The following is a 12847-nucleotide window of genomic DNA, read 5'->3' as shown; positions in this document are numbered from 1 at the left end:
GTCTCTTGGGATGCCATTAGCTGGTGTGTGTGTGCGTGTGAGAGCGAGCAAGTGCACGTACAGTACATGATGTTCTCCATTTAACTCGTTGTGCAGTGTTCTTCTTAATACACGCACATGTCCACGTTTCTGTTATGTGTATGTGTGTCCTAGCACTCACGTGGAGTAAAACCTCCCACAAATGAGGTAAAGGAGACAGCATCAAGGGCCCAGATGTATCCACCCTCCCCTACACCTCCTCTCCCGGGTCCCAGTAGGCACATCTCTGTAATGGCCCCCTATCGATCCTGAGGCCTCCTTGTCCACACTCAATGCCCATCGATCGGCACCTCGCAAAGAGTCTCAGAGGGCTGCTTCACATCCTGTGGCTCGCTGTGTTAGATAGTGTGTGCGGTGTGTGCACGTGTGTAAAACAGCGCTCGTTCATATTTTGGAAAAGAAACCTGTGTCTGTATGCCTGCACCTTCATTCAACCTGTATACGTCTTTGCAATGTGCGTGTCCAATTCTTTTCAACAACCGTCCCGTTTTCCCATTAATGTCGCTGGAAACCTTCGGTGAAACTGTCCCGTCGCACCATCAAGTGAAGGTCTCACTCTCATTAAACCGTGAACGATGCAGGCCCTCCGTGTCTGAAACCTTGCAGCATAAAGACATAAACACCCAACATAAAAAAGACTCTCTGCAGTCTCCCACAAGAGAGACAAGACAGAAAAAGAAGAAAAGACTCCCTCGCCTCCCATGTCAAAAAAAAAAAAGCCTGATTAATCAGTCAAGCCACATGAAAACTTTGCTTGTTATTGTTGCTGCTTGATTTATTAAAGGCCTGGATCTGGGTCAAGCATCCCCCCTTCTCTCTCTCTCTGCGCTCTCTTCCTTCTTACCCTCGTCTTTTTTTTCTACCTAAATAAGGGCCCACCCCCCACGTCTCTTCCCTTTGTCTCTCATCTGGTTTTCTGTTTTTGTTAAAGGACAGTTGATTAATGGTGCCACAGACAAAGCCCGCAGTCTGCTCTCAGCCCGGGCTCAGATAGGGCTCCGCTCTAGGTAAACCAAAACACATGTGCTCCGGACAGCCACTGGGAACCCCTGAGGAGAGAGAGGGAGAATGGGAAAGAGAGAAGAAATTAACGACAGTAGTCGCTGATGTATTATATACAGTGATATAGGGTCCTTCCTGCTCTGGAAAATGTGCAGCAAAAGGAAAAGGAGGAACGGTGAAGGAGTTGTGTGTAATACGGGCCGATACGCTCAGGGTGTGGCCGTAACTAAGATTTAGTTGCACCATGCTAGCCACTATGTGTTCATTAAAGTATGAAGTTATCCTTCTGCTCGGGCTCAGCTTCACCTCTTGCGGTGCGCGGTTGCACATATTTACTGATTTTAATGTAGTGGAGAGACATTTCAACACCTGAGTATTGTTCCTCGCCTGCAGGCTCCTCAGGAATGAGTACAGTGCCATCGAAAAGAGAATTGCCTTATTGAATGATAACGGAGCATATTATTCCTGTGACTGCACTGAGAGCTTTATTGTCAATTGTCTTCATAATGGCAGGGCTGGCCACTCATGTCATACTTTATCACCGCACACTCCCTTGTTTGTGCGCCTTTGTCTATTTATGTTTGTGTGCAGTTAATTGGCTGCGTTCGCTTTCTGAGGTAAACAGTGCCCTCTCAGGAATTATTGCCCAGAAGGTATATTGGTTAATAACAATTATGTGTTCACTTATGCTATATGGTGCTAACCTACTGAACCATTCCACTCTAGTTCAATTTAGAGGCAACTCTAACTACAAGCCCATATAGACAGAATATATTGTTGAATGTATTGTATGAGATTAGAAGTGGTGAACTGTCCCTTATAATGTCTTTTTGCTCTGCAGTGGGAGCTATCAGTAATATGACGCTATACACCTTTAGGGTCTGATGCATCTTAACACTTGTATTTATTACCAGTAAGTGATCAACAGAGGTGTGGACAATCAGTCAGAGACAAGTCACAAATTTAATGATGTTAGACTTGTCTTGATAAAATCATGAAAGACTTGCAACTTGACTTTAACACCAATGACTTTCAAACATACAACATGCAAAAACATACAATATCATTCTTAAAGAAGAATGGTCTTACACAAAATGCTTTTAACTGTATCATAAACTAGGCAATAGGCTGTCAAAAGAAGATCTTCTAGTGTCAGTAATACCCAGCTTGTCGAGTTATAATCCTGTTCTTATTCACAAACATTTGTGTTTTTGAACATGTGTAGTCTGAATGTTATATAGAGATGTATTAATACATTTCTGTTAAGTCACAAAAAGGCTATACATGGGATTCATATCTTGTTATCTGCAGGAACAGATGAGTAGACACCATTCATCAACTTATCTGACGTATGTAAATATGACAGCAGTGATAGTTTAACGTTTCCACGGTAACGAGTAAAACAGTCGAGGGCTGCCTATCAGCCACTTGCCGTCTCTTTACGTGATGACAGTAAATATGTCACACTACTTACATGATCCTCGCAGTTAACTGATCACTCACTCACGACTTTCCTCCTGTCATACACTTTAGCCTACACTGGCGGACTCGCCCCCTCGTTTTAGACATGAAAAAAAAAAAGCCTGCAAATTTTCGGGTCGCACATGAACGAGTAGTTGTAAAAAATATACTCGCACCAACTCCAAAAGTGGTTGCAAAATGCAGTCACATTTGTTTTTAACAAACCTGTTTCTTGATGTATGCTCTAGTGAAGGTCTGATAGAAAGAAAATAGACTGAAAGCTCAACAGTAAAGTGAAACACTGCACAGATGTAATTGTGTGGAAATCTTTTCTACCAGTTTGGACTTACTGATGTTTCCAGCACCTTGCCAAGACTAAGCTGGGTGGAGCGGTGGTTGTCCTGCATCAACAAACCTGTTTTTCAAAATGGATACATGTTTTAAAAAGCATTCAGGATGATTTTTTTTTGTAAATTGATTATATTATTACTCTTGTTAAGATGGCGTTACATGTGGTACACTTGTTAAGAACCTGAAATTCAAATTTTAGAACTTTGGACTTGACTTAGGACACAGTGACTTCGTCTGACCTCTGATAATTAAAGAACAAACATTGTAATTATTACAAAGTGGCCAATAACATTTTGTCAGTTGACTCATAACATCATCAGTTCTTGAACTCAAATGGAAACTTTCCCCTCTCAAACTGCTTTTGTTACATAAACAGTGCCACCACCCAACCTGCAGTGTGTTGGCCAAATCATACAGGGATTGGAGTGTTGTTTTGGAGGCTGAGAGATCCAGGAGGAGTCTAGCTGGTCAGCAAGGCCACCGTCCAACAGCAACACCGCCGGCACTTTGAGAAACTGTGCACACCCAGAGGAAGGATGGAGCTCTCCTGACGAGTTTGTTGCAGTCATCCACTGCGTCTCACCCAGACAATATGTGCCTGCCAGCTTCCCGTCTTTCCCAGCTCACACACACGGGATGATCCCGAAGCCTTCCTCTGGGTGTATGAGGGATTAGCGGTGGCATGTGGGCTGCCGGAAGAGAAGGCAGGCAGAGAGCAACCAAGCAGTGACTGTAGCCCTGGAGCAACACTGCTATAATAACAAAAAAATATTCTCCTCCTGTCCTCTGCCCCATCACTGGTCTGGATTTGTAGGGAGTCCTAGGAGAACAGTGCCAGTCAAAGACCCCCTGCATTCGAAAACATGTTTTTCTTCTGTTTATGTGCCCTAAAATGTCTGACCTTAACTATACAGTATACTGTGCAAATTTTGTTCCTAGAGAGATGTTTTCACATTCCTCTTCCTTGAAAGTTGAGATTCAAACATTCGAGCAAGCTAGATTGGTTACGTCTCTAACGTGAAAGCCAATTGCTGTCTAATGCAGGAAATACACATCGACGGGGGAACAGCTCCGGCTAAGAAATCTGAAACCTCCAGCGCAGAACCCATCGTAGCAGATATTATTGTACGTTTCACAAACATTAATGCTGTGTCAGTCACTGCCAGTTAGCCTACAAGCTAACAAGCGAACAAACCACATAGACAGATAAAAGATGCTAACTAACCTTTAATTCTGAAGCGTCTGCTGCTTGCCGATTTTGGTGCACAACAGACTCCTCATCTGAGTCCGAGTCTGACTGATGGTGTGTTCATGTTACGAGGGACACGGCAACAAGCTACAAGTCATTTCCAATGGAGGCTAGGGGCATGAAGCTACAAACTGTTTTTAGCTGCGTTATTAGTGTAGTTAGATGATACGCTAGCTTTCTGTGCATTGCAGTGACATAGGGATGCAATGGGGTGATGGGTGATGGGGTGAAAATGTTTTTTGACCAAATACAAACTTTAGACGATGTTTAGTGGAGGTGCATTGTTGCAAGAAGACAAGAAGCAGAAACATAAAAGCTTGTGGTGAGGTAAATATGTCGCAGCACTTACACAGTGACTCTGCAATAATGTAGATGGGGACACTGTTGCGTTGTCGTTCCCAGTGTGAAGACAGCATAAGGCATACATACAGTCAGGTCCATAATTATTTGGACAATGATACAGTTGTCATCATTTTGGCTCTGTACACCACCACAATGGGTTTTAAATGAAACAATGAATACGTGCTTAAAGTGCAGACTCTCAGCTTTCATTTAAGGCTTTTTTCAAAAATGTAGTATGAACCGTGTAGGAATGACAACCATTTCTTCACACAGTCCCCCAACTTTAAGGGCTCATAAGTATTTGGACAAACTAACATAATCATCAATTAAACAGTCAGTTTTAATACTTGGTTGCAAATCCTTTGCAGTCAATGACTGCCTGAAGTGTTGGACACATAGGCATCATCAGATGCTGGGTTTCTTCCCTGGTGATGCTCTGCCAGCCCTTTACTGTAGCTGTCTGCACTTCCTGCTTGTGTTTTGGGTGTTTTGCCCTCAGTTTTGGCTTCAGCAAGAGAAACGCATGCTCAATTGGATTCAGGTCAGATGATATGACTTGGCCATTGCAGAACATTCCACTTCTTTGCCTTAAAAATGTCTTTGGTTGCTTTTGCAATATGCTTCAGGTCATTGTCCAACTGCACTGTGAAGCATCGTCCAATGAGTTTTGAAGCATTTGGTTGAATCTGAGCAGATAATGGTGCCCCAAACACTTCAGCTTTCATCCTGCTGCTCTTGTCAGCAGTCACATCATCAATAAATACAAGAGAACCAGTTCCACTGGCAGCCATACATGGCCATGACATAACAGTACCTCCACCATGCTTCGCTGATGAGGTGGTGTGCTTTGGATCATGAGCAGTTCCTTCCCTTCTTCCTTCTCTTGTCTTCCCATCATTCTGGTAGTTGATCTTTGTTTTATCTGTCCATAGTATGCTGTTCCACAACTGTACAGGCTTTTTAGATGGTTTTTGACAAACTCTAATCTGGCCTTCCATTTTTAAGGCTAACCAATGGTTTGCATCTTGTGATAAACCCTCTGTATTTATTCTAGTGAAGTCTTGTCTTGCTGACAAGAGCAGCAGGATGAAAGCTGAAGTATTTGGTTTCATGACAACTGTATCATTGTCCAAATAATTATGGACCTGACTGTATATGGCTTAATCTCTCCGATGTTTTATTTATGGCTAATGCTAGCCATCTTAATGTGCACTTCTCTTTCAATAGTCAACCTAGCACTAGTAGCGCCATACCAGTGCTGGGGAATTCGGAAAGTGTAACCTATGGCAATCAGCAGTGGTAGGCGGGGCAGAGATCCAGAATTTCTCAGTGAGTGAGAAAGAGTAGATGTGCCTCTGGCCCCTTGAATAAAGCCATACACATCAGGCTTTGTGGAATTCAAGATGAGTGAGATGCTCAGACAGACCTGAGACATGTCAGTGCATTGTGTTGCAATATTTACATAATATTAGTGAGTTATAGTAGTGTAATGGTGGGGAGGAGAAAACAATACAGAAAAACACAGTCTCCTGTAGTCGAAATCCCTGAACGTTTGACATAGATTGGCGTGATTTCAGAATGTGGATGAGAAAATGCATTCACAATAGGCAGGGCGACTGGGACTGAGGTGGGTGTGTTCTGCTTTTTAAAGAAAGGGAGCTGCATTTCCGGCAGGCGTCTCACAGTCCAGGAAGTGCATTTTTTAAACTTTCCCTTTCCAGCTCTGCACATGATTTTCGGACTGTACCATGGTACTTAAGTTTCCTTCGCGGTGCCATGAAGAACATCAGGAAAAAGGAGAAAACTTGTGTCCCACGCTCCAGCTCCATGTGCAATAAACTTGTGGTCAGCGAGTCAGCTGAGTCTCTGCTGATGGGTAAAATGTGTTGAAGTGTGCAACACATTTCCCTTTTTTTTCCTAGTTCTCTTTTATTCATAAAGCGGCACACTGAAATCTGGTGTGCAGTGACTCAAAGATTTAACACAGCCCGGTACTACAGTGTTTTCTGAAATAACCAGAGTGATGTTCATGACAGCGGCATAGGTGACATGTCACTTGTTGACACTGTAACCTAGCCCCTGTGGGGCCTGAGCACTGTAGTCCAAACAAGCATGGTTGTCTGCTCAGATGAGCACAGAGCCAAGTGGCTCATCTTCACTTCATTAGACCGAGCGCCTGTTAATAATTCATGCTCCGCTTTCCCTGGAAGCAAAACCAAAGGCACAGCTGTGCCTGTCTGTCCGTATTCCTTGTCACCGGACATTTAAGCCTTTTCCCATTTTGGACTACGAGTTATTTACTCACTTACCCGCCCACACCCCACCCTGCAATGTGCACCTGCCTGGATGAGCAGATGATGCTGTAGCGCCAGAGGCAGAGGTAGAGCAGTTTTGGCATGTCTATATTTTTATCTATATTTATTTATTTTTTTGTTTTCTCTGTCATTACCTTCCTCCTCCATTGTTACTCAAAAATGATGTGTATCCAGTACCCAATGTACTTTTTCTCCCATCCCCAGGGAGTGTCTGTTCTCTTTATATTTTAGTTTTTTTTTCCTCTCTCCCTGCTCATCGTCTCTTGTTGCACCACGGTGTCAGATTTAGTTATGTATGCACCCCATGTCTTTGATCCCCCCCCTGCACTCCTGTGTTGTGTACATTGCATAACCACCCGCTGCTAAGCCTAGCAGTGTACCTCAACTCCCTCTCTCTCTTTATTTTTCTCTCTCTCACACACTCTCATTGCTCTTTTTCTGACACCCCCTCATCTTCCTCTCGCTTCTTTGGCAGCAATCCAGGTCATCACTCCTGTACTCCCCCCCCCCCTCCATCCCCTCTCCCCTTCCTCCAATCCCAAACCTTGAAAGTTGGAGCAGTTGGTCTGCTTGCCTCTCTCACTCTCACCGTGTATTTGTCTTCTTCTTGCTATCGCTGTTCCACTCCTTTTCCTTTATTTCCTATCCTCTCTCTCCTCTCTCTGCTCATCTCCCTCTCCCTGCCTCCTGCTCTCCAGTATCCCAGTGGTCTCATTAGGCATGAAGGAGGCTGCCTGGTGTGTGTGTGTGTATGTGTGTTCTCTTAGGCAAAGTCTCACTTGACTGAGCATGCCACTTGCACTAGCGGGGGCCTGGGCTCCATTATTACCACAAAGCTGTCACAAACAGTATATAAAGTAGCCTCCTGTTGCCGAGTTGTGGGTGAACACAGGGCACTCTCTTAACAATAGCAGCGAGCACTGCTCTGCCTTCCCTGCTCTGTGCTGTTGCCATGGTTGTAGGAATTGATGTGCACCTACACAGTATAGAAAATATCAACAGAAATGTCAGAAATGTGTGCAAACACGAGACCTGACAGTCAAAACCACACACCAAACATCTGCCTCCTCTCTACAGTTACACCCCCACCTATGTGGGCCAACCTGTGGGATGTCTAATGCCCCTCTGTCTGCTTCTCCGCAGACTTATTGAGTGATTATGTGTGTGTGTGTGCGTGTCCACCGCTGTTATGCTAGTGTCTGGTTACAGGGATGGGGCCGTGTGCAGGAATGGGCCCCTCTGCTGCCTTGCTGGCAGGCTTGACCCCAGTAGGTCAGCGTCCATTACCTCACGAAACCTAAATGTCAAGCACGGCCCCCTGCTTTAGCCATTTGTCTTTCTCTGTGGGTCAGTCAGCCTGGATACACACACACACACACACACACGCACGCACACAAACATGTCAACTGCTCTTACTTACAGCCTGATGTGCATAATCATGCTCCACAACAAAGAAGTGTCCCTTATTAAAATGATTTCAAATGACTGAAAGACTAGTAACACAGATCTTTCTGCTGTCATTGCTCTTCGTTCATACTAGGAATGAATTTCCTTCAACAAGTTTGAAGTTATCAGTGCTATTCACTGACTTGAGTGACTGCCTGACTGGACCCAGCTGTTGGCCAACAGTTGTTTAGCTTTTCTATGAGTGGACTGACTAACTTTTGGCGCCAGAGTTGGCCACAAAGTCAGTGGACGCATACAGGGAGCAGAATACTGTAGACTAGAGCTGTCTCGGATATCAGTTTTTGGGCATTGATATCTGCGTTTAATTGAAAGTTTGAGGGATGTGGGGGATGAGAGACAGGGACAAAGATCGGACTGTTTTTAAATGCATACAGTTTTCAGTCGATGCACCTTATATAACGTGACAGTTAGCCACTTTGTTAGCATGCAGGTTGCACTAACATTAGCAATGATAGTACAGTTTTCAGATGATGTGCCAAGCTCGTTGTAGATTTGTGATATTCCAGTTTTCTTTAGCGTATCTAGCACTCGACTTTTTAGGAGTCATCTTCACAGATTTTTTAAGCTGTTCCAGACACTTGAATTATTGGACATCTTGCTAGTTTGTCTGTAAGCCTGCCACGAGTGTGTCAAACTGTCCCGGTTTCAGTAGTGCTAGACTGCTAGTGACTGATGTTAGATGAGATTGAGACAAAACTATTACATTTAAATGTCATTGTCTGAGAATGACTAATAGTATTTAATGTTGAAGCAGGTATATAGTATATACACACACATACATAATTGAATTTAGATTTTAAAAAATGAACCATTTAAACACTGGTTTGGGTGTCGATTACCGTGGCAGTGATCGAAGCATTCAGGTCAGCCCTACTGTAAATGTGGAGCTCTTTCTCACTTTGAAAAATTTAGTTGCCAACTCTTTTAGAGTAGCTTTTGACAGTTTAAACAAGCTGAGTGAAGAAAACTGTACAGGAGGGAAAGAAGTAGTTGAAGCGTCCTTACAAGGTCACGTCATGCGAGTGATTCATTCACCATTCAAACATTAGCTATCTCGCAGGTGATTAAGCGTGGAAAACATCTTGAAAAACTAAACGCCACCTCATTTTTACACTCACCTCATGCATTTAGCCCTTTACAGTCCTCTCTCCACCAGTCAACGTGGAAAAAAAAACATTTTTCCCTGTGTGTTAAACAACCTCAATCTCTGTATACAGCGATGAGCTCTAACAGCCATTATCAGAGAGCACGCCGGCCAACTCCATCACTTGTTCTCCACATTACTGGGCAACAGCCATCCATTTTAGCAGATAACGGACAGAGAGACGCTGCAGTGTGTGTTGCGAAAGCTACAGTGAATGTACGCGCACGTATATAAACACACAACTTGTTTACAGGAAGCTGTCAGCCATGTGTCCTTATGATAAATAAACAGGGAAGCGTCCCCTTTTTAATGATGGCGTATACAGGCCTGCACGCTGAATATTGACGGAAAGATTGAAAGCATTCTCAAGGGCCTTTCCAACATGACGTATGGCTCACGCTTTGTATTTTTTCTCTCCTGCCCTTCATTTTTACCCCCCCCCACCCCTCTCAGCTCCCCTTTTATTTATCTTAGACAGCGGCTTGTGCATTGGGTTTTTAGACGTGAAAGATGCCATAAACACATTTATCAAGGGGGGCTGCCAATAGGGAGAACATCAGGAGTATGAATGAGAAGAATGTGATGATAAACACAGAGAGAATCGTATAACAATGAGAAAAGATAAAAAAAAAAAGGCGAGTTCCTTGGGGATAGCAGAGGGCAGTATGTGTCAACAGGGAACAGGTTGCTTTTGAGTCTTCACCAACCTGAAGCGTAGCAGATTATTGGCTGCCGTAGCAGTGGCAGCTCAGGATAGCACAACAACAATAATGCCACCTGCATTAGCAGTCTGCCTGCGCAGCCCAGAAGATGCCGTACCCCTCGCTTTGATAAATGTTTCATTGTTTATGCTGTCTCCGTCTCTCTTTCTTCTCTCTCTCCTCCTCTCCGTCCTACATGCACAGCGGTGAGTGTGTTCCGAGACTGGCAAGCTTTTTTACAAAGTGTTGTTTCAGTGTTAGTCAAGCGTTTGATGTCTGTCTCAATTGTTGTTCAGCGGCCTCCCTGGGCTGAGATCACAGGCGGCGTTTATTAATTTGCAGGTTCAGACTCTCAGCTGAGGGACCGCTACCAGCAGGTCCTCCACATGCCTTTCTTTCCTTTTTTTTAATGGTTTCTACTTAAACACTATATGCTGCCCCCTTTTTTGACTATTAGCAATTGACCTACTTTATGAATCTAAACTTAGCCGCACTCAACCCAAGGCAAAGGAGTGAGTTGATCGCTGTGCTTGTGAAGGGGGGGGTCAGGGTGTTATCTGTGCTCCACAAAGACACAGGGTTAATTGATGCACGCTGGTGTCAACGTGCTGATTGCTCGCTTTTTTGCCTCGTTGGCTTTTTTAAACTGCTGTTAAACCCCATTATCTGATTAGTTGTATGTATGGAGGGTTAGGGAGTATTTTGGTGTGTGTGTGTGTGTGTGTGTGTGTGTGTGTGTGTGTGTGAGTCCTAGTTGCCTCACAAAGATGAAGAGCTCTCTCTTTACCTAAGGGGGATGGGGTTTGACAGTACTGTAGCGCCCCTACCCACCCTCCATGCTTCTATTGAAGGCCCCCCCCCCCCCTTCCCGCCTCACCCACCATCCCCCCACTGCTGATAAATGTGTTTTTCTTAAAGGAAGGAGGTGGTTGGTTGAGAGGAGTCTCTTTTAATGTAGCTTTTTTTTTTTCTGTGTGTGTGTGTGTGTGTGTGTGTGTGTGTGTGTGTGTGTGTGTGTGTGTGTGTGTGCGCGTGCGGCTTGCTAATGCACTGCAGGGCCGTGCAGCAGGGCTACAGGCAGGCAGACTCGGAGGCAGGCCCGCAACCTCGACCCCAGCATCATTTGTTTGGACGAGGGCCGTCAGCGCCTGTCGCGCGGCCCATGATGAAGTGTCAGTCGGTAATTGTCCCCGCGAAGCATCCACATCTCAGGGGGTGATGGGGGGGCGGCGAGGGAGGAGGATGGGGGAGGCAGGGAGCTGACAGAGAGAGAAATGACACCCTGGGCTCCTCCTATTCTCTCTCTCTGGCTGTCCTTTTCACTCCCCCCTTTCTTTCTAGTTTTTCCTCCCCAGTCTTCCTACAGCTGCACCTCATATGAAGGTCTGCTGTGTGCCTGGCACAAACCAGTGGCTCCCGTTGAGCTTCGGCTGGGGCCCAGTGGTAACACAATGTATGTTTGTCCCTCTGCTGTACATTTGTGTGTATGGAAAAAAGTTTTTGTTGTTTGTTTTTTCCTGTGTCCCTGGACCTCGCATAAAGTTCCTTCGAACGCTCCTGCCTCTGTGTATGCACATTATCCAGAGCGTCTATCTTTAAACATAGTGTACTTTCCTTCCTCTATTATCCATCAACCACTCTGCCTCCCCATTCAACCCACCATCTTTTCTTTCTCATACTCCCCACATCCCAATTAGCTCTTGTACCTTGTACTTAGAATGAGCTATTTATTTTGGGAAGAGTCCTCTTGAACCTCTTTGTCCAAACACTGGCTGCCTCTGCCTGCCTGATCATCTTGATAATACATATATATATATTTTTTTTATCCCTGCTCGTTTTGGTAATTAGATTTAGCGCAGGGCTTTTATTGATCAAACGATATCTCTATGTAATGAAAAGCTTTTACAGGACGCACGGCAGCTATTTATAGTGCGATCCATAATGCCGTTGCCGTACGGCGGGGGCCCTAATGCACATCACCCAGGCTCCTGTGCATAAATCGCCAACGGAGGTATGAAGTCAGAGCCCAGTATAAGTAGCTCCATGATGGAGGAGTGTGTGTGTGTGTGGGGGGGGGGGTGTAGGAAAGGTAGCTCCATAGAAGGAGAGATTAAAGAACAGACAAAGGATCAGGTGAAAGAGGGGGGGGGGCATATGAAAAACAGTAGAGAGTACTCAACATGGAGAAGATGAATACTGAAAGGTGGGAAGGCCAGGAAACGGAGATGCAGGAAGAGGGGACGCAGCCAAGAGAGACGAGGATATGAAGGAAACCACCTTGAGATATGAGTCCTACATTTCCAGTTTCCTCATTCCTCCATAACACCGCCCCCCCCCCCCCCACCCCCCACCCACCACCTCCACCACTACTATCACCACCTCTACGATGATGGGATGAAAACTGTAATGCATGCTATATCAACGATAGGCTACCTTATAGAGAAATGAGTGGAGGTTAGCGAGGAAGAATGAGTTAAAGAACAAAGACCGTAAAGCATGTGTCTGATGGAAGTAAGAATGAAGGATGAAATATGAGACAGAAGCAGGAGAAAAAAAAAAGTAAAATAACACACCACCAGACGATGGAGACGCCATTATTTTGGCGTGTGGCTCCCTATGACACCCTGAGGACAGCAGGTGAATTAGGAGGAGGCAGATGGGACGCCTCCAAGTCCATGTCCCACTGTCTGTCTGACTGTCTGTCTGTCTGTCTGTTGGTTGGCTGCAGGTGGAACACAGCCTGCCACTCCTGCTGTCTAAATGAGGAGCCCCTCTC

At 45.0% G+C, this 12847-nt stretch overlaps 1 protein-coding gene across 6 annotated transcripts in view; it reads left to right on the top strand.

Moving 5' to 3' along the window:
- Nucleotides 1-12847, top strand: part of raraa (retinoic acid receptor, alpha a) — a 174500-nt gene that overhangs the window by 30212 nt on the left and 131441 nt on the right. Inside the window, exon 1 of one of the 6 annotated variants that reach the window (XM_078163613.1) lies at nt 11234-11251. The exons of the other annotated variants lie outside the window; for them this stretch is intronic. The gene's annotated coding sequence lies outside the window, so the exon portion shown is untranslated. Of the gene's footprint in view, nt 1-11233; nt 11252-12847 lie in introns of those variants that run through there. 6 annotated transcript variants of the gene reach the window in all.

Source organism: Epinephelus lanceolatus, chromosome 21 (genome assembly GCF_041903045.1).
Source record: "Epinephelus lanceolatus isolate andai-2023 chromosome 21, ASM4190304v1, whole genome shotgun sequence".
Taxonomy (NCBI): domain Eukaryota; kingdom Metazoa; phylum Chordata; class Actinopteri; order Perciformes; family Serranidae; genus Epinephelus; species Epinephelus lanceolatus.
The sequence above is the reverse complement of the archived record's forward strand: the minus strand, read 5'-3'. Positions and strand labels throughout refer to the sequence as shown.